The following is a 24,055-nucleotide window of genomic DNA, read 5'->3' as shown; positions in this document are numbered from 1 at the left end:
TTGTGACCATGTTATACTGCATTTTGGGCTACAGTACTAGTGAATTCATGGATGAACTTATACTTGCCTTCATGTCCATTTATACCCCAGGACAACCTCCTGTTGTTTTGTACAATTTTGCTGAGTTTATAGCTGATAGGATGCATGAACAGTTTGCTAGAATGAGCAATGAAAGAGTGTTTAAATACTTCTCTGTCCTCTATCATATGTTCCTGTATTACCAACCAAACAGATTTCCTTTCACTCTCCAGAAGCTTGATACCAAAGGCTAGCCCAGGTCTGTCATTTTTTGGACCCCATTGTTCCACAAATATGGATCACCATACACTTATTCAGATTTTATAGACTCTTTTGTACATCCAGTCATGACTATGCTTACAGGAAATCCTCCACCTAGGATAAGTCCAGAGATAAAAAGGGTCCTCTAGCTATCCAAACAAACCAAAGTGGGAGATTGGTACCTATACCAAAACCACACAGAGATAAGGATCTATGGGTGTCAGCTTGCACCATATAAACTCCCCAAATACCTCCCCATGAGGTTATTTGCTTTGGAATATTATAGGCAGATAATGAACTCAGATGAAGTAAATTTTGTTTCAGCCAAGAAGAAAACCCAGTTCAGAGTCAAAGATCAATTGGGCCCCTTCATCTGCAATTCTAGAGAGGCAGGGAAGGAAGCAGACCAAATTTTGCAGCAAATGAAATTCCAACAAAGTTTCATGTGGAGATATGACCCTCAGGGATTCATGACCAAACTTAGGAAAAAGGCAAAATTGGGGCCTTACATTCATCACCCCATACCTGAAATAGAAGCCTATGCCAATCAATCTGAGTGGGTGGAGAACACTCTTATAGATAGGGATAATACAAAGGTAGACATTGAGAATACCTTGATTGATCTAGAGAGGCAACTTGATGAGAGCTCATTTCTGCAGGTGCCAAGACAGTAAGAAGCCACCATGAGTACCCCTCTTATCATGCAGACTCCTCAGAATGAGGAGAAAAATCCAAAAAGAAACAGAGAGGGAGCTTCCACTTCAGGAATGGACACCTCTAATCTGCAACAGGAAACAAGTCACAACAAGAGGCAAAGGCTCAATCCTGCCTCTGAATAGGAATATACAAAAGGATCAGCACAGGTAACCAACATAGAGGCAAACAGAAGCAGGCCCACAACTCCATCTAGAGACATACAAGAGCCATCCACATCACAGACTCAGATGTTGGAAAGGCAGCTTAGTGTGGAAGTGTCTTCATTCAGTAGGCCTGCTGATAAGGACCAAGACATAAAGGACAGGTATAAAGAAATCAAAATGAGGAATGAGAAACTCAAAGCTCAGACTTATGCACAATATCTAAAACTCACTCCCACAAATCAAATAAGACTAATGTCAGCTTTTGACATCAAGGAGGGAAAACTTCAAATGTCCTTTATCAAACCTACAACACAGCAACCCAAGACATCTTCAAATTTCAAGAGGGTTCACTTCGAAGTATTGGCAAGTGCTATTCATCCCATAGACCAGATAGAAATGCATAAATAGGCTGAAGAGATGATATACTCCACCCTTACATGTAAAGCCATAGCTGCCCATCAACTACAAAACTCATTGAACAACATCTCGGCACAGTTTCAGTTGGAAAAGGCCTCGTCATAGGCGAAGGATATGAGGATTAAGTCTTTGGAAGACTTGGTTATTGATTTGGGACATGATCCCAAAGATATAAAACCTAATGAGTAGCTGATAAAGAAGAAGAACGATGATATTGTTGCATTGAAGAAGCAATTGAAGATACCTCAGCTGCAACATCCTCAAACACTTGAAGTCTTAGAGAGCCAAACCATACACGAAGAGTTGATGGACTTGGTCCTAAAACTTAATGATCAACTAAGAGAGATAGAGAAAGAATTGGATAGCTTGATCCAATTAAAACAAACTGACATTGCCACAACTTCTACAAATGTCATTCCTACAGTATCTATTGCAGCCCCTTCTACACTGGCAGCTTCACTAGCACATACACCGCCACCTGCCACAACATTGCCAGTTACAGCAAAGTCTACAACAGAAGGTGTTTCAGGAGAAAAAGCAGCAGAGTTAGTTAGAGCCATGGAAGAGATGTCAATTCAGGCTACAAAAATGAATAGACTGAAGGAAAAGGTGGCAATTTTAGAGACTGACTACAAACTTGCCCAAATTATGTAAAAGGAAGAGGCATAAAAGGCCAACAGAATGAGTGAAAGAGTTAAAGCTATGGAGAAATACTTGACATCGGAGAAACCCCTTGGACAAGCCAAGGAACTGTTATTGGCCAATATCATTGACTCCATCAAGGATATTTTGCCATCTATTCAAGTTTCTTTTGAGTAGAAAGAACTGATAAAGATAGCTACATTAGCTATTCAAAAAGTCAAGGTGGAATTGGGTGACATGCCTGAGGATGCCAATAGACTCATCCACTTCCTTAACAAAAAAAATAGATATGAGCTTCAGGAGCTAAATATAGAAGACAGGACTGAAACCATTTTGGAAATAAGGAAGGTCCTTTCCAAAAGAAACCTAATGCTGAACTTAAAAGAGAAGTACCACAACATGCAGGTAGCCATTGATAGATTCATGGCCAAATTCTAAATTTTGAGGGAGAAAGGATTACCCATTCCATTGATCATTATTGAAAAACTTATGACACAACTGGACTATGATAATAGACTCGGGGAGTTGGCTAAAGAACAAGCTAGCACTTCATCTATAAAAGCACTGCCAACAGGCAAAGTTTTGTATAATACGTTTGAGAACTTGTTTTTTCTCCAACACGAGATAAAACACTTGTTCATCACTAAACCCAATTTTTCCAAGTATACTGAGGCCGATGAGATATATAGGTGGATGATGAATGTCAAGTTACCTGATGCAGAATGGTGGGAAAAGATGACTGATTTACTGTGAGAAATTTACAGTAAAAAGTTACTGCACAGTAAAAGTAGAACAGCCAGATAAACAGATGAAAACAGGTCAGCATGGTTAAAGAGTATCAGGGTCAAAGAGTATCAGGAGGAAGTAAAAGTCAAAGAAGATTCCAGCGTAAAAGACCACAACAATAAGCCAACATAAAGGGCTACAAATCCAACCATAAAAGCCAGCGGTACCACAATAAAAGGGACAACATGAAACAGTTCAATAATTGTCTCTATCTTCCAGCAAGAAGATATTTTGTATTTCCTAGATTAAATCTCAAGTTTGTTTTGAGATATTTTGTAATGATTTTTGTATAAATACTTCACCATTCTAATTATTTAGGATGGATTATTAGACATTTCTATAGACCTTTTTGATCAAAAGACTGTAAGCTATTGTATCACTGTTTAGACCAGCAAGTTGGATTAATGAATAAAGACAAGACATTTCCCAGGATTCATGTGTAGAGCGAAGTGCAGACAGATATTTTCTCTTGTGTTGTTATCTTTCTTTAAAAAAAATTCCACAATCTTTAATGTATCTAAAATCTGAATGCTATAATATGGAATGATATCTCAGAATTTGCTTCATTGCACTCTGTTTTAACTATTATGAATTTTAATCTTTTCTTCTAATTATCTAAGTTAAGGAATTCTTGATTGCTCCTTAGTTTAGGTAGTCTCCCTGTAATCTATAGAAAAGGATTCTTAATTGCCCTTTGGTCATGATTATCCTCTGTTCCTCATTTTAATCCTGGTCTGAGAATTCTTAAGTGCTCTCTCACCCTGGTTAAGATCATTTCACCCATCTGGCCCAAATACCTGCACTTTACTCTGCTAGCTTTCACTGTGAACACTCCCTTTAGTGAGTTAATTCCAGTTCTATTGCCCTTCTTTGACTCCATAGACCAATGGTCCCGATACATCATTCTATCCATTTGTTTTAAGGATTCCACCATCCAACCTTCAATACAAATCAAAACCCCCTGAACCTTCAGAACTAACCTAAAATCCCAGCAAACAAAGCTAAATCATATAGAGAGAGCCCTCTCTGAGCCATAGGTTGGCTAGATCCTATGCTTAAAAGTTGGTTTGTGGTTACCTTGGTCCTTTCTTTCTTCTGAAAACTTATAGGGAAAACTTCTGAGTGATAACAAGTAGGATCTCTTCAAAGACTATGCACATTTGATTTTGGAATAGTATAGCTAAGACTCACCTTCCTTCTTCTACACCCTTTGAATTAAAGGTTGAATTTAATTCATGGAGCTTGTGTTAGTATTTTATTCTCATATTTTGTAAAGGACTAGGTTCTCCCAATGTTGGGTCAGCTACCATTCAACTACTAGCTTTTGATAGAAGACCTAGTAAACCCTTGGGGATTATTCTATAGTTTCTTATTTCATTGGGTTGAAGAATTACTGTAATAGATGTTATAATTATGAAGGGCCCATTATCATTCAATATTTTCCTTAGGAGTCATTATGTGTATGATATGAATGTGTTGGCACCTATGCTAAAATTATGGAAGGGTTGTCGCTATTGAAGCTCACATGTACTAATCACAATCTTTATCTACCTTTAGACCATCTTTCCCTCTTATTTGTTTCTTGTATTTCAATAAAAACTACACAAATGGGCTGAATTATCTAACATAATTAGGGTAAATTATTTGACATCATATCCCGTGAATTCAATTTATAATAAGAAGGATCCTTTTCATTGATGGTCACCTTCTTGGGAGTTGGTTTTGATAGACGACGAATGATTATATCTAATGGGGGAATTGGAGTCTATTCTTCCCCATATTGGTCCAAGAGAATGTTTCAACATGTGTTCTCTCTAGTATTATTCTCTTCCCTAACTCTAATGGGGGTTATGATTGGCTCAAATAGTCTATTGGATGTTTCCATCCTTTGAAAATACAATCTTGTTGGTTTGGACACATATACAAAAAATTATAACTTTTATTTTCCTTCTTAGTTTGATCCCTTTGATTGTATATCCCTAGACATTGACATTTATGAGTATTTGGACTTTCTCATGGAACTATAACTCCATATTTATTATGATTTTGATCAATATTATCATAAATCATTAGATTTTGTTTTTGAGCTCAATTTATCTAGTGATAATTCTCAAGTTTATCTTTTGGGAATGATTTCTGAATTGTGGATTCTTAGAGTTTGGTGTTTATATGTTTGACCTATTTAATGGATCCTTAAATGCTTATAGCAATGACTATGTTCCTATGTACTCCATCTTTGATTTTAGCATGAATTTTCCTTCCATGTCTAATCTCTTTGGTTGACAATTCTTAGCATGTGGCAATGTTAAGCGTTTTCTTGTGGACTCCACTATGAACATGGATCTTGTAAAATAAATCATGGTTGAAAATGTTATTTTCGCTATAATCCTAATGGATCTCTTGTTTCTAGGTTTGAAGATATAGTTTTCATATTATTATTTCTTTGGTGTAGGATTTTAATTGGATTTTTGGTTTCTTAGCAATCATATTTTATGCATTATTTAACTTAGTTAGATATATTTTAAAGCTTGCATATATTTTTAGATTTCTCCTATATTACAATACATTAAAATATTTTTCCACACACATTTTCTATAGGTTCCACCCTATTGGATGTTGGTTCATAAACAATGTTTATAGGTAGTTTGCAAAACTCTAATGGAAGACCTTTCATATGATGTGTTATTGTGGTGTAGCAAAATTTCTCCTTTTGACATCCAACCAATTATTTTATTTTAGGACTAGGAACCCTTGTAGTTTGAGACTGCATTCTAAACCACATTGATATTTCTTATCTAATTTTGACCATTCTCAATGGGGATCCCAAATTTATATATTTTTTTATCATTTTTGTTTTTTATTTCCATTTCTTATGCATATCACTACATGCATTATTTTACCTAATGTCATGTTATAGTTTGGCACATTATTCTTATCACCTTTGAATTATTAATTATTTCTTTCCTCTATGACACTTTCTTCTATGTTTTAAATGTACCCTACCCTAGAGGATACATACTTTCGAGTGTCAATATATTTCACTTTGCATATGTCTATTACATTCTCTCGGAACATAGGTGTGTGTCCTATGACAATTATCTCTTCCATTATACTATGACATTATTTTATTTCTTTGATATTTTTGTAAAAAAGACAAAAATATCTCATACTTATAGAAAAAGAGGAGGTGAGGGATGAGGATAATCAAGATCTTTATGATTTTTGTATATGTGGTAGAAAATAAAGTCATATCACCCTAGAAATAATTAAATGCTTTTTTGTTAGTTCTATATAGTTGGGTCTTAGTATTTCCTTATGAGTTATGCCATTATTATGAGATTTTTGAATCCTTTAATTGATTACTCATTTACTCACTGTGGAGAATTTCTTAATTCCTCATGGATTGATCATTTATTTCATTGGTCCTTTTGGCCTCAATTTCTATATTATGATTTTTTTACTCCTCTTATTGGTTACTCATTTAATTACTATGGATAATTTCTCAATTGTTCCTGCATTGATAGTTTATTTCATTGGTATTTTCACATCAATTTCTACCCAAGTGATGATTATGTGATTCTTATTTTCAAAGGATGTTTTAATAATTAGTCATTTCTAATTTCTTTTACAATCATATCAACCTTCACTATTGACAAGCCATTATCTCTCCATCAACATAACAAATGCTTTACTTTTGGTAGTCTAGGAGGATTCACTAGTTCATTCTAAAAAGGGTCCTTCTCCTATTGACTACAATACGTTTCTCTAAGAAATAAACTTAGAGTAAATATTACCGTATTTGATTTCATCTTTGGTAGGTTTCCTTCTGTTCATCATTCTAGACTCATTATGAGTCATTGATTAGTTGGTTCCCATTACGTTCAATAACAAGGCCCTTATTGAGACAGGGGGATTTGTGTTCTATCTTGGATTCCATTTTCCTTATTAGTGAAATGACTCAAAATTTAGAGTGATTTTAATTATTGATTTTCATATAGAGCATATTCCTTATTATATTTATTTTTTGGTGCTTTAAATGGTCATACTCATTACTGTATTTCTATATTTTATTATGCAAAGAATTCATACTCTATCATTTTCTTGATACTTTCTCTTCTTGACACTTGTTCATGTTTGTTTATGAGAGATTCCTTGTTGATCTCATTTGAATGTATATCTTCTTATAAGCACTGATTAATTTTCCCCAAGAATGAGATCTATAAATATTTATAATACCTTAGGTCTTCTAGTCATGAGTGGCATGTTCCCTCACTATTGATAGTGGATATATCTTATTGAATCCTAACAATTAGATTTTATAGGTGTGTGATGTCAACACATATATTCTTGTTGCTAGAATGTGATAAGTGCCTTTTTCCCATTATTATAATCAATTGGTTAGAATCCATGTGTCAACTTTAACATCCCTAGAATATTCCTATATCGTATTGTAAATATTTCTATTAGGCTCCTAACCCAAGTTCTGTTGGCATTTAATTCCAATGTGAATAAATTGTGTTCGGGTCCTGCATGCATATGTAGTTTTGAGGCCAGAGTGCCTATGTGGTTAAGGCCAGAGATCCTATGTGTATAAAGGTCCAATGAGCCTAATATTGTAATATATAATCACATCATGTAGTATAATAAGTTATAGCTACAGATCCCTAAACCAAAAGTGTATGGTGGGATAAACTTCACAAAAGGGGAAAGTAAAAGGGGCATAACCATGGTATAGCCTAAGAACAAAAAGTGAGATGTCCAAGTGGTGGGAAATAGTTGCCAAAGTGACACTTGAGAGAAATTACCCATGTCTGCAAAATTCATGTAGTTCTTATTTTGGGAATTCATTGAACCATACTAGACTGCAAATATTGATGGTAGTTTCCTTGGAGCACTATTAAACCTCATGTGCACTATGGTCAACTGATGTTTAGAAGGTGGAGCTTTCAATCTTGAACCCTATAACTTGATGAAATGTCATCATTCCCATGGTGGAAATGAGGATTCAATTTCCCTTGCTCATCTTAGGAAAATTTGAAGCTTGGAAGGGAAATAGATTGTGCTACCCAATAAATTATATGAATATATTATTCATCCTTACTTAGGTAAAGGCTGGAGCTTGTAAGGAGAACTTGTTAAATGAGTATATAAAAGTGAGGCCTCATACTTAAAATGTATTGGATTTTGTTTCCATTGGACTATAACTCCAAATTTGGCTTTAAGAGAGAATTTTCCATTGCATAATTAACACCCGAAATCAAGGGTGACCCATTAGTGAGAGTTCTAGAGTAGTGTGGTCTATGGCTAGGAGGAATGCCAGAGGTTTGCAACCATTTGGTGTTAATTATAGAAGATTTTTTTCCCAATTTATGTGATTAAGAATTGGATATTTCTTATATTTTGATATGTCCCTGTTATATATATATATATATATATATTTATATTTATTGTAAATTAGTAGTTAAAAATGCTAGGCATATTACTTGTAAATTTTTATGTTGAAGGTTGCTTATATTCCTATGGTTATATGCTTTCTTATAAATTTTTAGCTTATGCTTGTTGGTAAGACCATTCCAAGTATGCTTAATCATAATGAGGTTAATTTCATGTGATAATCGTGAGAGTGTTGAACTCTAAGTGAATGTGCTTTTATGGCATTCTAGAGAGATGAAAATGTTAAGGTTCCATTTGGAATGGTCATAAAATTGAGGAACTATGTTATGTCTAGTTAGTATATCAATATTTGAGATAAAATACGTTACATTTTTCTGTTGTTTCTGTTTCCAGTTTGGTAGAAAACATAAAAATAATTTTGACATTATGTAATGTTGTATCATTTTAATAAAAAGAAGCTTACTTACTCGGAAAAAAACAAGGATATTTAGGTCTATTTAACTCATATGACCTAAGATCGTTTTGCATAAATCAACTTAAAGTTTCCTTCTTTTACAATAATAACCACATCTAGTATTTATGTTGTTTCCCAATATGTGTAAGGTTCTTGTCTTGAATGTTCTAGCTATAGGAAATGACCCTTTACTAATTCTCCATTCACCTTTACCAAAACTTGTGGAAAAACCTTCATCATATAATTGTCCCACATAGATCAAGCTTGTATTCATCTATGAACACCTAACCTGCTTGAACAATAATTTTTTTCCTCGAGGAAATAAATCATCCTCTCTCTCAACTTGGTGGATAGAGGTTGTTGGAACTAGGATAGCCCACAGTTATACTCACTTAAGAGTTCAGAAGACTCGACACCAATACAACAATATTTATCAAGGTATTATATCTCATCATATCAGTAGACGGGATTATGACATGGGTGAGGAAGATAATAGCCATTTACCTAACTACCCAAGACAACCCCAATTGACGTGGTTCAATAAGATATTATGTCAATCCTTCATCTTGATTCGACCATCTCCCACTCCAATAACATTACAGAAATAATTGTTTCCAAATATACTCTACCATAATCACCCACAAATTATTTTTGCTACCTAATCAATGCTACTATTAAAACTATATAAACCTGCTACTCACACTCAAACATTAAATAAAATATTCACTTTCTAGAGCTATTGCAGTTGTCTCCATATTTCTTAATAGACCTATTTTACACTAATAGCAACCGTAAGTAGTTACTAAAATAGAAGAGAATGAAAATAAACTTGAAAATTAAACAAGGTGTAAAGATAAAAATTGAAAAGACTACAATGAAAATATTGGATCTTTGCTTAATAAACAAATAAAAATGCATACATCCACTCCTCACATACACAGGCCACAATTAGCCTAGATGATTTTAAAGCTATAAATAGACTTATCAATTAATACTACATATATTATCAATACCGTGTGTCCAAACAACCATAACTAAAAAGATTATATTAATCTCACATCATTCATAAACTATAACAAAAGAAACATCCTTTTATTATAAAATAAACATATAAAAGAAAACAATCATTAATCTACTTTAAATTCAAACTCAATTTTATATTTTTTACATATTTTATATTCAAATTTTCATTTTATTTTTATATTTTCTAAATATAAATTTAATATTTCGAAAAACAATATTAACGTTTTATACTTTTAATCTTAAATTTTGAAAAAATTATATTTAATATTTCAAAAAACAATATTAACATTGTATACTTCTTAATCTTAAATTTTGAAAAATTAATTTATTTGCCTTTACAAATGTTAAAATAAAACTAAATTAAATTTAATAAAAATTTAAAAGGTTAAAATAGAAATTATTTGGAATTTATATTTAAAACTGTTAAAAGAAATAATATTAAATAGTTTATTCACTCTAATATAAGTTTAAACATTTTTCAAACTGTTTTTATAATTATTAATAAAATTATAAAAATTCAAAAAATAAAATATTCAAACCATGTTGTATTTGTAGTAGCTTAAAAGTTGATTAAGATTTTTATGAAAATATTGGTGTGCATCGTATGGTCTAAAATCTATCACATTTTTGCAACTAACAGAGTTGGATATCATTTATTACCAAAGTAGCTTAAAAGTTGATTAAGATTTTTATGAAAATATTGGTGTGCATCGTATGGTCTAAAATCTATCACATTTTTGCAACTAACAGAGTTGGATATCATTTATTATTTGGTAATTTGTATGAGAATAATAAATGTAAAAAGCCCAAAGGTAATATCGATTTAGATATGCAGAGATATATAAAATAGATAATATTCTGAATTTTCAAATAAATAATGGATGAAAATATTACAATTTTTTATTTATAATTTTATTTAATAATTTATCTAATAAAAATAAATATAAAAAATATGATGTAAAATATAATAAAATTATTTTAACATCTTTTATAAATAAAAATTTAAATGACAAAATAATTATATTATAATTTTTTAATACTTTTATTTATAATTATAAGATAAAATAAAAAAATTATGCTCATGTATTTTGGATTGATATTGAATGGGTGTAGTGTTAATACATTTCATGGTAAAAGGTTATTTGTTTAATGAATGTTTAGTCACCAACAACATGATCGTAGGGTTAGCTTCATTGGTCTAGTTTCACTGGAAAAAAACACCTCTCTAATGGGAAGTCACAGTGTCAGTTCTCTTTGACACTAAACTGAAAATTTAAATTAAAAAAATAATCAGCAGAATTCTAATAAATAATCTCTATCAATGTAATAACAATAATAACAAAATTTAAATTGCACTATAAAAAAATGCTATTCTTATAATAACAATATGCACCCAAATTGGTTGAAGTCTCTCTCCGAATTCTTTGTCCTTCTGTCACGAAATGCTAGTTCAATTCTCTTTAGATCCATCCAAATCAAATTCCCTCTGTCCGCTACTACACCAAGGGCACTTTTGAGAGATTTTTTTAAGATAAAAGAAATCTTTTGTCTCAAAAACTCAATTTTTTATTTTAGTTATTTTACATTACAAATTAATATCAATTGATTTGTCTTAAATATAGACTTTAAGACAAAAATAGGTTGAGACAAAAATATTTTAAGACAAAACTTTATATTTAAGACAAAACTAGTTTAAGACAAAAATGTTTTAAGACAAAAGTAGTTTGAGACAAAAATATTTTAAGACAAAACTTTATATTTAAGACAAAAATAATTTAAGACGAAAATATTTTGAGACAAAACTTTATATTTAAGACAAAAGTAGTTTGAGACAAAAATTTAAAGACAAAACTTTATATTTAAGACAAAAATAGTTTAAGACAAAATTATTTTAAGACAAAAACAATTTAAGACAAAATTATTTTAAGACAAAACTTTATATTTAAGACAAAAGTAGTTTGAGACAAAAATTTAAAGACAAAACTTTATATTTAAGACAAAAATAGTTTAAAACAAAACTTTTTTAAGACAAAAACAATTTAAGACAAAATTATTTTAAGACAAAACTTTATATTTAAGACAAAAGCATTTTGAGACAAAAATATTTTAAGACAAAACTTTATATTTAATACAATGACCACTTTAGATCAAACCTATGTTTAATACGATATTTCACTTCGAATGAAAATGGAGGGCAGCGCTGAGTTTCAGGGTGATCTGCGCACGCGTTTTGAACTGGAGCTCTCGCGCCCCTGCTTCCTCGGCCCCTGCGGCCCTCTGCAAGCCCCCTGCCTGGCAACCCCTATGGCCCTCCGCAGGTCCCTTGCTTGGCAGCCCCTGCTGCTAGGCTCTCAATCCTTCCCGGCATCCCCGCAATCGGGCTCTGCCTCCCTCCTCCGACCAGTGTTGCTGCTGGCACAACGTCCGCGTCTGGGTTTTGCGATCGCAGAGGAGCGTAGCCGCCGCCATGAGTGCGCCTGGGGGTGGGGAGCCTTCTCCCACCCCACCAATCTCTTCAGAAGAAGCATTCAAAAGATTTCTCTCGCGGAAAGGGAAGAAACATTTGATTCCAGAAGTCCGGAAATTCATAAAAAAACTGAAGGAAATTCCTAAGATTGCCCTGCGAGAAAACCAACCGATAAAAATCGCCCTAGCCCTGGCTGACAGAGGGTTGGTAGGACAATTTATGGGATGTTGGCCCTCTACAAAAACAATAGATGACTGGATCCAACGCAACTGGAGGCCCCAGCTGGAAAACAATGTGATCTGCTATGTTGTCGGAAGAGGGTATTTCATTTTCTAGTTCACCTCCAAAGAAGATCGAGATTTGGTTTTTAGAAATGGTCCGTATTTTATGGGAAATCAGGGTCTGTATCTTAATAAGTGGACCCCCAACTTCGATCCCTCAATCGATACCCCTAAAGAGGTCCCAGTCTGGGTCCGGCTTCCCAATCTTCTGATCCATTGCTGGAGCTATCACACCTTGCAGAAGATTGGAAATGGCCTAGGCCGTTTCATTGACAAAGAAGATAACAAGGGCCAATATACCTGTGCAACAATCTGTGTGGAAGTCGATCTAGAAGTTGGATTGCCCGAAGCGGTAAAACTTACAGTCAGAGAATGGCATCACTATCAAAAATTGGATTACAAGCAACTGCCTTTCAAATGCAGAACCTATCACAAACATGGACACTTCCAACGAAATTGCCCAAAAGCTCCAACTAGGGACAAAGTGGACGAAAAAGGATGGAAAGAAATTAAAAAGGGCAAGGCAATCCCAAAACCAATTGAGAAGAAAAATTCAGGGCCATTAGTGAAGCCCTAGCCTAAACCAAAAGCCAAAGAAGTTCCAAAAGAGGGTTCTTCTTCTAGGGTAAAGACAAATGCCATTGGAACCCAAGAGGAACCAAAAGACCCGTCGAAGAAAGTGAAAGAAGCAGAGGCAAAGTCAAATCTTCCTCCATCAGAGGATGAACAAGGGGAAAAAGAAGAAAACCAGGAGCGCATCAGTCTGGGCTCTAATTCTGAGCGAGATTCAAAAGATGGAGTCTCAGGTTCAGACAGCTCACAAGTCACTCCTATCAAGTCGGCCAGGGGTCGAAAGTCCAAGAAGAAATAGAGAGAGGAAGAAACTTATCTGGATGTTCTCCAAGGCTCTCAGAAAACACTCAAAGGAATGATGAATACCAGATCTAGGCGCAAGCATGGTCAGGCTCCAAAAAGAGCCACAACCTTCCAAGCCAGTAAATAATGAAATACGTCTCCTGGAATTGCAGAGGGTTAGGCAGCAGGTTGAAAGAAGAAGCTCTAAAAGACATTGTAAGGATGTACTCGCCTGAAATCCTTCTTATCCAGGAGACAAAACTGGAGGACCTTCTACTCTTCCAAACAAGCAAAGCATTTTGGCATAAAGGCCAAGGGAGAGCAGTCAGCGCTAGAGGCGCCTCTGGAGGGATTGCCTCCTTTTGGGACAACTCCAAATATGATCCGATTCACGAAGAATGTTGCCCCCATTGGATACTCACTAAGCTTCTCCATAAAGAATCTGGCCACCAAGTAAGTATGTTCAATCTTTATGCTCCGGTCTTACCATCTGAGAAAAAAAATTGTTGGGACTCACTCCAGTCCTATCTTTTCTTGCACAACCCATAAAATATTATTATTGCAGGTGATCTGAATGTTACGCTAGCTACAGAAGAGAAAAAGGGGGGCTTGCTGGTCAGGGACCCAGCTAGAGAATGGGTTGAAGGCCTCATTTTAGATTGGGAATTGGAGGATATGAAGCCACCCACATCTGGGAAATTCACCTGGTCAAACAAAAGAATAGGCCCTGGCCACATTGCTGCTTGTCTGGACAGATTTCTAGCCCAATCCTCCTTCTTGACTTGTGGTCTAATGGCCACCTCTAAAATTCTGCTGAACTACACCTCTGACCATAAACCCATTCTGCTTGAGCTCTCCTTGGATGGAAATCTTGGCCCCATTCCCTTTAGATTCAGTTCTCTATGGATTCATCAAGAAGGATTCCAGGAGGTGGTCTCTGAGGCCTGGAACCGGCAAGTTCATTAAGGATCCCCTTTCTTTGTGTGGGAAGAAAAAATGAGGAGACTTAAAAGGGAGCTCAAGGAGTGGGCTAAAAGGTTGAAAATGCCCACTGCCAAAAGAAAGGAGATGCATGACAGTTTAGCAGGCCATCAATTAACAATGGAGAATTCCAATGTAACTCAAATCCTTCTTCAAAAAGAAGTAGAGCTGCAAAAATATCTCCATAGAGCAAGTAGGGATGAAGAAGAGTTCTGGAGACAGAAGTCCAGAAATCTTTGGTTACAGGCTAGAGACAAAAATACAAGCTACTTCCATAAGCAAGCTGAAGCACGCAAGCACTTCAAAACAGTAAATGAAATTCACTATCAAAACACTATGGTTAAAGATTCTGAAGGCATAAAGCGAGCAGCCCACTCCTTCTTCAAAGATCTTTACTCTGCCCCGGAAGACCCTCCTATCGATTCTCAAGCCTATCTGATTGATCTTATTCCTCACTGTGTTCAAGATTCTAATAATATTATGCTGATTACTCCGATCAGTATGAATGAGATTAAAGAAGCTTTGGATTACATTGATCCAGATAAAGCCTCGGGCCCTGATGGGTTCACTGCAGGGTCCTACCTAACTTGCTGGCCTACAATTAAAAAAGACCTTCTGAGAATGATCCGAAAATCTTAGACCTGCACCAAGATTGGAGACAGTACCAACTCGGCCTTCCTTGCCTTGATTCCGAAAGACAAAGGTGCCACCGATTTCAGTAGATTCAGGCCCATCTCTTTGTGTAATACAAGTTATAAGCTAATTACAAAAATAATATCCAACCATATTAAGAAAATTTTGCCAGTCTGTCTAGTCAATTTAATGTCTTAAATTGCTCTACATAAATTATCAATCCGGGTATCATAAACTGATGAAGTGTGGTGCACCATATGTGCTTAATTAACTTTTTTCTTACTTCGTTGTTTTATAGATTTTATTTTGTTTTGAGGTTTTGTTTTTGTTGGTTTCCTAAAGTGTCTAATGCAAATGGAAATCCTATTCTAAGGTCTTAAGAATACTTTTAAAGGACAAGTATGGATAGAGATTTCAAGACAAGGCCTATGTCCCTAATCGTAACTTCCAAAACTTAGCACTTCAAAAGATTTCAAAACATGTTATTGATGGAATTAGTACTTAAACAAAAGTGTAAATATGTAGCTACTTTAATCAAAATAGAATGCAACAACCAATCAATGAGCTAGTGACTATGAAACCCAGCATCCTTACTGATGTATAAAAAGAAAACCGAACTTAAAGCAATTCAAAAACTGTAAGTAAAGTAAACTAAATCATATTACATCAACCCATATTCTGACCCCTCACCTTTCGACTCGCTCTGACTATAGGAGGAAATCATAAGCAAATTGAGTAATCTGATATCTAAATTGCATAAAATGAAACTAAGATCAAACTACGCATTCATACTTCAATCCCTCACCATTCAACTCGCTCTGGCTATAGGAGGTAACCGAAAATGACATGAGTAATCTAATCACTAACTTGCAGAAAAGTAAACTAAATCATATTACATCAAATAATATTATGATTCCTCACTATTTGAGTCGCTTGGCTATAGGAAGGTAATCATAAACAAATGGAGTAATATGATATCTAAATTGCATGAAATGAAATTGCATAAAATGAAACTAAGATTAAACTACTCATTCATACTTCAATCCCTGAAAATGACATAAGTAATCTAATCACTAACTTTCAGGAAAGTAAACTAAATCATACTACATCAAATAATATTATGATTCCTCACTATTTGAGTCGCTTGGCTATAGGAAGGTAATCATAAACAAATGGAGTAATATGATATCTAAATTGCATGAAAGTAAATGAGCAAAACAAAACCGAAAGAAATAACAATGCTGGAATTAGAACTCAGAAAATAAATCAGCAGAAGGACAAGATGATTTCATCATGTCATTAGTCATTAAAAAGCTATGTGCATTACTAATCTACAATCAACCGGTTGAACACACTTGCATGAATTAAAATTGCATGAATGAAAAATCTAATCTATCAAACCTGAAAGCAATCAAATGGCATAATGAAATCAAAGCAAAATTTACAAAATGAAATCTATTCTACCTTACATTCTAATATGCTCCATGACATCTACTTCACATCTCCTTCCATGTTGAGAACATCAAAGCTTTATTCAAATTCTTCAAAATTACAAAGTACAACAAAGCTCTCCAAAGATTTCAAAAGCCATCAAGGAAGAACTACAAACTCACAAGCTAAAAAGACTTAAGAACTCCAAACTCTAAGCTAATAAATGGAGAGAGATCTCCTATTTATACAAAAAGATGAGAGCCATCTCATTAATGAGAGTCCATGAATCTCTCCCTCTACCTCTAGAGTCCTAATCAAATTAGAAACTGATAACGCACATGTCTTCTTAGAGTCACAATACAATTAGGAGATGTGACACATATCCTCATGATCCCATGATTCTTTCCACTCAAATTCGAATTTGGCCTTAAATTGCCACATAAGGGTCTTCTAGAAGCCTCCTTTCAACCTACACATGTCAACAATCTCAACCCATTTGTTAGGTATAAGAATATGCACATTATTTTCTAATTTTTAACCACAAATTCACTTAAAAGGCTTAGAATTAATAAAGATTGGAAAAACATAAATGTGGCCCAATGATAATGAAAGTGGGATGAATGTGGTGACATCGTAGTGAAATGGAGGTGATATAATGGACATAATAGTGAAAGTGTAATGGAAATGAATGACATTTTCAAGACTCAACATACCCCCCAACTGAAGCTATTGCATGTCCTCATGCAATATATATTATATTAACTCTTTTGATCCTTGAGCTTTGGCTTAACTTTGCATGATATCATTTGATAACTTCATATTTCTGCAAAGTGTTTTACTTGAATTGCAACATAGTTGGTTCTTGTGTTACAACCATTTTTTTTTTTTTTTGTTGCCTTCTATTTTGATCTTTGAACTTTGCATAATGATATTTTGATTATTGTTGCAAAGTATATCTTTATTGGATTGCATGATGGTTGGTTCTTGTGTGACAACCATGATTTTGTTTGTATTCAATTTATCCTTTAAGCACTTTTTCAAAAGCCATTGTTTGCTCATAATAGCAAAGTAATAATTAATATATGTTGGAAGTATGTGGGCTCCTGAATATAATATGGACATGGCAAGATATGAATATGAATGTATTCCCCCCCCCACTGATGGTATTGGAAATTTTATGAAATGAGGAAGAGAAATGTTTTTCCAACAATTATCATTCTAGATTTTTATGGAATTCTATGGTCAAAAGTTAGAAAATGACGTACCTTCACTTACCCTTTTGAATGGATGAGTTGTATGTGTAGTGGCTGAAAATTTCTGATCATATTCTTCTTCAAGTGGCTGAACAAGAGGAGTCATGGATAGAGAGATAAGATGACTTTTTATTGCTTTTACTAAAACTTTATGAATCTGCTCCAAAATGCTGAAAATAATAGTCTTCATGTCTTCAAAACTCACTGGCACAATTTCTACTATGTGAAAAGATGTTCTGATGTCGAACATAGTAGGAAATTGTTGTCTTAGTGGTCATTAATGGATGCCACTAGGCAACACAAGAACTCTCACCATTGATGACAATGAGAGTCAAGATGCCCAAACACATCTTGCTAGGTACGAATGAATTTGCTGAAGTCGAGTCACCTAGAAGATGTGATGAACAAGGGACATTAATGTATTCCCATTGTTTGTCAGCATGAGGACTTGCCATTAAGGCATGCAAGCCTCAAGGTGTTTCTAAAAAGAACTTAGACTCAAAGGACTATGGACTCAATAATTTGCATTGAAGCAGGGCTTATTTGCGGAATGAAAATGACAAGGAATGGAAGATGAAAATGGAAAATGGCAATGGAGAGTAGAAATGGAAATGGGCAATAAGCATATGAATGAGCCTCTTGCTTTTATTTGTGGGTTATGAATGGAGAAAAAGAGATGGAAAGTGTATGTGAATGTAAATGGAAAATATGGAGTGAATGGTTTATTATGAAGTATGGATGTGATGGAGACAATAGTATCTGAAAGTTTTTCAAGTGTTTGGATCTGATTTTGCATCAGCATATTTCCTCTTTGTTGTTAATCATCCTCTTATGAAACAAATTGGTCTCTTAGAGAGACACCATTCTCTTGTAGTCATTTGTCCTTCCTCCTGGAACCTGCAAAAAAAAAAAACTAATACTTCTTATGCAATGGAATGTAAGATTATCAAAGAAGAGAGGTGATCAATCTCTCTAGTTATGATATTTACACACAAAACAAAGAATTTGTATTAATGAAACAAGTTCTCAAAGGAAAAATCAAAAGAATTTATACCTGCTTTGGAATTGGTGCCCAAGTTGAATGTTGCTTCTTTTCAGCAATTTATTTCATTATTTGCCATTTCAAACTCTAATGATATATTTCTCATTGTGTAGATCTTGTTGAGATCTTTCCAACGATACTTAAATCATCAAAATCTGATTTTGTAGGAGAAAGATAGGTTGATTTGAACAATGAGGTTTTTCTGGATGCGGAATTAGAGAACAGCTGCGGAATTGGACTTTAGCTGTGGAATGTGCACAGTTTCTGTAGCTAAAAATCTTGAATAAAAGTTATCCATTCATCTTTCATCATCAGTCCAAAATTAATCAATGCCTTCAGAAAAGTGAGCAAATAACTTATTCATTTTATTGATTCAAATTTTTTTTTTTTCCTTGATATGAAGTGACTTAGTGTGGTGACATAGTGTGGCAACTCAGTGTGGAGACTTATTGATAACACACAATTTGACTTCCCTTTGACCGGGGTATTTTTCATCAAATTGGATCAAATGAATAGGACACCATCCATGTATTGACATTCCCCCAGCTACCCATGTGGCTTGTTTTGCTTGATGACACCTGCAACCTAGAGTTTAACAAAACAGCTGTGGAAAGTTGGATCAACTGTGGAAAGTGGCTTATTTCCGCAGCTAATGAAAACAGAGTGTAGAAAATACTGTGAAATGGAGTGGCTGTGTGCGTGGAAAAGGAAAAAAATGTGGAGGAGTGAAGGCTTATGTGAGCACAGTGGAAATGAAGTCGTAGTCAAATTAACCACGATCCATAATCACAAATAGAGTGTGAGAATATTTCCAAACTTGAGTTAAACGTGGAGGCAAGAGGATTCATGCATTCCACCCAAAGCGAAGCATGCATTCCATCCAAGTACAGCACATGGAAAGTTGAATGCAGTAATTACTCCGACTATGTCAAGAGGATTCCAAACCTCCATCATCATATGATTGGATTGTTCTGAAGGTATGATGGAGCCATTCAACTGTCGACTTAAGCCAACCGCATAATCACACATGTTAATAGATTCTTGAACCTCTCCTATAAGCTATCTTCGTACTCTTCAATAGAAGCTTCAACTATCGTTGCTATTGGCTGGTTATTAGAAGGATTTACTGATGTCACAGTATTGCCACTTCCTTTCCATATTCCATTGCCGAAACATCCCAGGTTATGGGAATGTAAGCTAAGCCCCTTCAAAACTCATATTCATTCTTTACAAAGTCCGCTCCCATGGTTACAAGCTCAAACTTCAATGGATTAGACCAAAGTCTGCAGATTCTGCCCGTACACAGAAATAAGACTAAGACCTAGTTGAACACCTGAGATTTTCTAACTTGAATGCCCTTCTCAAAGTTCAACTTTGAGGCACGAGTATGCAGTGGTCCTAACAACATATCTTTATCAACAGGTTCTCCCAATTTAACTTGCTTATATGCATCAGTCAACTGCTCAATAATGTGTTGATATATCCGTCGGGTCTATAAGAGCCGTACCCAACCAGATCACATAATGGAGAGTCGTTTTGAATTGGAGCTGTTGTTTAACAGGTGTTAATGATTTGCAAACGGGGGGCATGAGGGCAGAAGACATGGTGGAAAAGGGTGGAAGACGTGGGAGAAGTAGAGTAGGTGCCATCATAGAACCAAATTTGAATTCCCCTTTCTTAGGCACGCCGAATTAACACAGTTTGTTCATTTAATTGAAATTCCGTTTTTTTACATGCGGCAAGCAAAAATGGTTTCCAAAGAACCGAGGATTTCTCCCATACCGCCACAAATTTCTTCAAACGGTTTCTGGGTTATCTAATTGACCCAACTGGAAAAAGAACCCATGTTTTCGTTTCTTCAAATTTGTCTCTGTTTGGCCAAATCGCGCGTTTGAAATTTGACATTTTTTCATCTGTTTACGTTTTTATGAGTTTTATCGTTCTGCATTCGGCCTGTAAAATTTTTGAATTAGTGGTTGGATGATATGACTTTGTGCATTCTATGCATTTACCATACATGTTAAAAAGTCCTTGCTTCAATCCAAAAAATTTTCAATCCAGCCGTGGAGAGTTTTTCCTTCTCTATCCTTTCTAGAGCCAGATCGATTTTTTTCATTCAATTACGAGTTCAAGTGAAATCAAAGTCAGTCAGGTTTGACTTGCATGTGTTAAGCATCAGACTCACATGCAGTTCTTTCTAGCTGGCTCGGCTCGAGAGATCAAGGTCTTGAGATTTGGATGCTTTATTTCAAGAAATGCAGAGATTGTTTCATGCCAAAGCTTGAACAGGGAGGTAGATTTTCTTGTTGAAGTCATAGTGAAAGTTAGGATTCAAGATAGCCATAGATTATTTTCTTCTTTTTTTTTTTCTTCTCTGAAATTGTAAATTTTTATAATAAGGATTAATGATTTTCAATTTCAGACAGCAAAGACTTCAAGAAAAACATGCTAAAAACAGGGCTTTGACTGAGGTCTTAGGCTGGTTTTTCATCAATCTGAGCTGGGTGACTAGGATAGGATCCATTTCGGGACAATTCTGGAAAAGCCCATGTGGTCGGTTTTTTTATTGGATGCTTGTAACCTGTTAAACCTTGAAACAGCTTCGGAATTCTCAACTAGCTGCAGAATCAGGGCACTTTCCGCAGCTAAGTTACAAAACCTTATTAAAACAGGATACAGTGTTTTAAGGACCACTATAGACCATAACCAGTCAATCTTGGACAGCTGAACCTATCAAAGCAGTTGGGTTTCATTTTTTCATTTTTTATTTTATTTTTTATTTTTTATTTTTTATTGAATCAATTGAAATGATGAAGTTTATTTTGTCTCCTTTTTTTCTTTTTCTTTTTTTTACATAACAATCATTTTTTTGATCCTCCAGATCACACAAAGTGCAGGAGGAGAGCATACTCAAGAATTATTAATTAATTTTTTTTTACTTAACAATCCTTTTTCTGATCCTCCAAATCACACGAAGTGGAGGAGGAGAGCATACTCAAGAATTATTAATTTTTTTTCAGAGGTAAGAAATAAGGTCTCCTAGTTACACTTCCCCGGCAATGGCGCCAAAATGTCTAGTCAATTTAATGTCTTAAATTGCTCTACATAAATTATCAATCTGGGTATCGTAAACTGATGAAGTGTAGTGCACCATATGTGCTTAGTTAACCTTTTTCTTACTTCGTTGTTTTATAGATTTTATTTTGTTTTGGGGTTTTGTTTTTGTTGGTTTCATAAAGTGTCTAATGCAAATGGAAATCCTATTCTAAGGTCTTAAGAATACTTTTAAAGGACAAGTATGGATAGAGATTTCAAGACAAGGCCTATGTCCCTAATGGTAACTTCCAAAACTTAGCACTTCAAAAGATCTCAAAACATGTTATTTGATGGAATTAGTACTTAAACAAAAGTGTAAATATGCAGCTACTTTAATCAAAATAGAATGCAACAACCAATCAATGAGCTAGTGACTATGAAACCCAGTATCCTTGCTGATGTATAAAAAGAAAACTGAACTTAAAGCAATTCAAAAACTGTAAGTAAAGTAAACTAATTCATATTACATCAACCCATATTCTGACTCCTCACCTTTCGACTCGCTCTGGCTATAGGAGGCAATCATAAACAAATTGAGTAATCTGATATATAAATTGCATAAAATGAAACTAAGATCAAACTAGGAGGTAACCGAAAATCACATGAGTAATCTAATCACTAACTTACAGAAAAGTAAACTAAATCATATTACATCAAATAATATTATGATTTCTCACTATTTGAGTCACTTGGTTATAGGAAGGTAATCATAAACAAATGGAGTAATATGATATCTAAATTGCATGAAATGAAATTGCATAAAATGAAACTAAGATTAAACTACTCATTCATACTTCAATCCCTGAAAATGACATAAGTAATCTAATCACTAACTTGCAGGAAAGTAAACTAAATCATACTACATCAAATAATATTCTGATTCCTCACTATTTGAGTCGCTTGGCTATAGGAAGGTAATCATAAACAAATGGAGTAATATAATATCTAAATTGCATGAAAGTAAATGAGCAAAACAAAACTGAAAGAAATAACAATGTTGGAATTAGAACTCAGAAAATAAATCAGCGGAAGGACAAGATGATTCCATCATGTCATTAGTCATTAAAAAGCTATTTGCATTACTAATCTACAATCAACCGGTTGAACACACTTGCATGAATTAAAATTGCATGAATGAAAAATCTAATCTATCAAACTTGAAAGCAATCGAATGACATAATGAAATTACAAAATGAAATCTACTCTACCTTACATTCTAATATGGTCCATGACATCTACTTCACATCTCCTTCCATGTTGAGAACATCAAAGCTTTATTCAAATTCTTCAAAAATTACAAAGTACAACAAAGCTCTCCAAAGCTTTCAAAAGCCATCAAGGAAGAACTACAAACTCACAAGCTAAAAAGACTTAAGAACTCCAAACTCTAAGCTAACAAATGAAGGAGAGAGATCTCATATTTATACAAAAAGATGAAATCCATCTCATTAATGAGAGTCCATGAATCTCTCCCTCTACCTTTAGAGTCCTAATCAAAATAGAAACTGATAAGACACATGTCTTCTTAGAGTCACAATACAATTAGGAGATGTGACACATATCCTCATGATCCCATGATTCTTTTCACTCAAATTCGAATTTGGCCTTAGAGTGCCACATAAGGGTCTTCTAGAAGCCTCCTTTCAACCTACACATGTCAACAATCTCAACCCATTTGTTAGGTATAAGCATATGCACATTATTTTCTAATTTTTAACCACAAATTCACTTAAAAAGCTTAGAATTAATAAAAATTTTAAAAAACATAAATGTGGCCCAATGATAATGAAAGTGGGATGAATGTGGTGACATAGTAGTGAAATGGAGGTGATATAATGGACATAATAGTGAAAGTGTAATGGAAATGAATGACATTTTCAAGATTCAACATACCCCCCAACTGAAGCTATTGCATGTCCTCATGCAATATATATTACATTAACTCTTTTGATCCTTGAGCTTTGGCTTAACTTTGCATGATATCATTTGATAACTTCATATTTCTGCAAAGTGTTTTACTTGAATTGCAACATGGTTGGTTCTTGTGTTACAACCATTTTTTTTTTTTTTTTGTTGCCTTCTATTTTTTATCTTTGAACTTTGCATAATGATATTTTGATTATTGTTGCAAAGTATATCTTTATTGGATTGCATGATAGTT

General features: G+C 34.4%; 1 pseudogene; it reads left to right on the top strand.

Moving 5' to 3' along the window:
* The first annotated feature begins 2,114 nt into the window (after positions 1–2,114).
* LOC149192285 (GTP-binding nuclear protein Ran1B-like) overlaps positions 2,115–24,055 on the top strand; it is a 54,275-nt pseudogene continuing 32,334 nt past the window's right edge.

This window comes from Pinus tabuliformis, chromosome 2_2 (genome assembly GCF_031772625.1).
Source record: "Pinus tabuliformis cultivar Carrire ecotype Pingquan chromosome 2_2, CPIR1, whole genome shotgun sequence".
Lineage (NCBI taxonomy): Eukaryota > Viridiplantae > Streptophyta > Pinopsida > Pinales > Pinaceae > Pinus > Pinus tabuliformis.
Note: the sequence above shows the minus strand (reverse complement) of the source record. Positions and strands in the feature narration are given on the sequence as shown.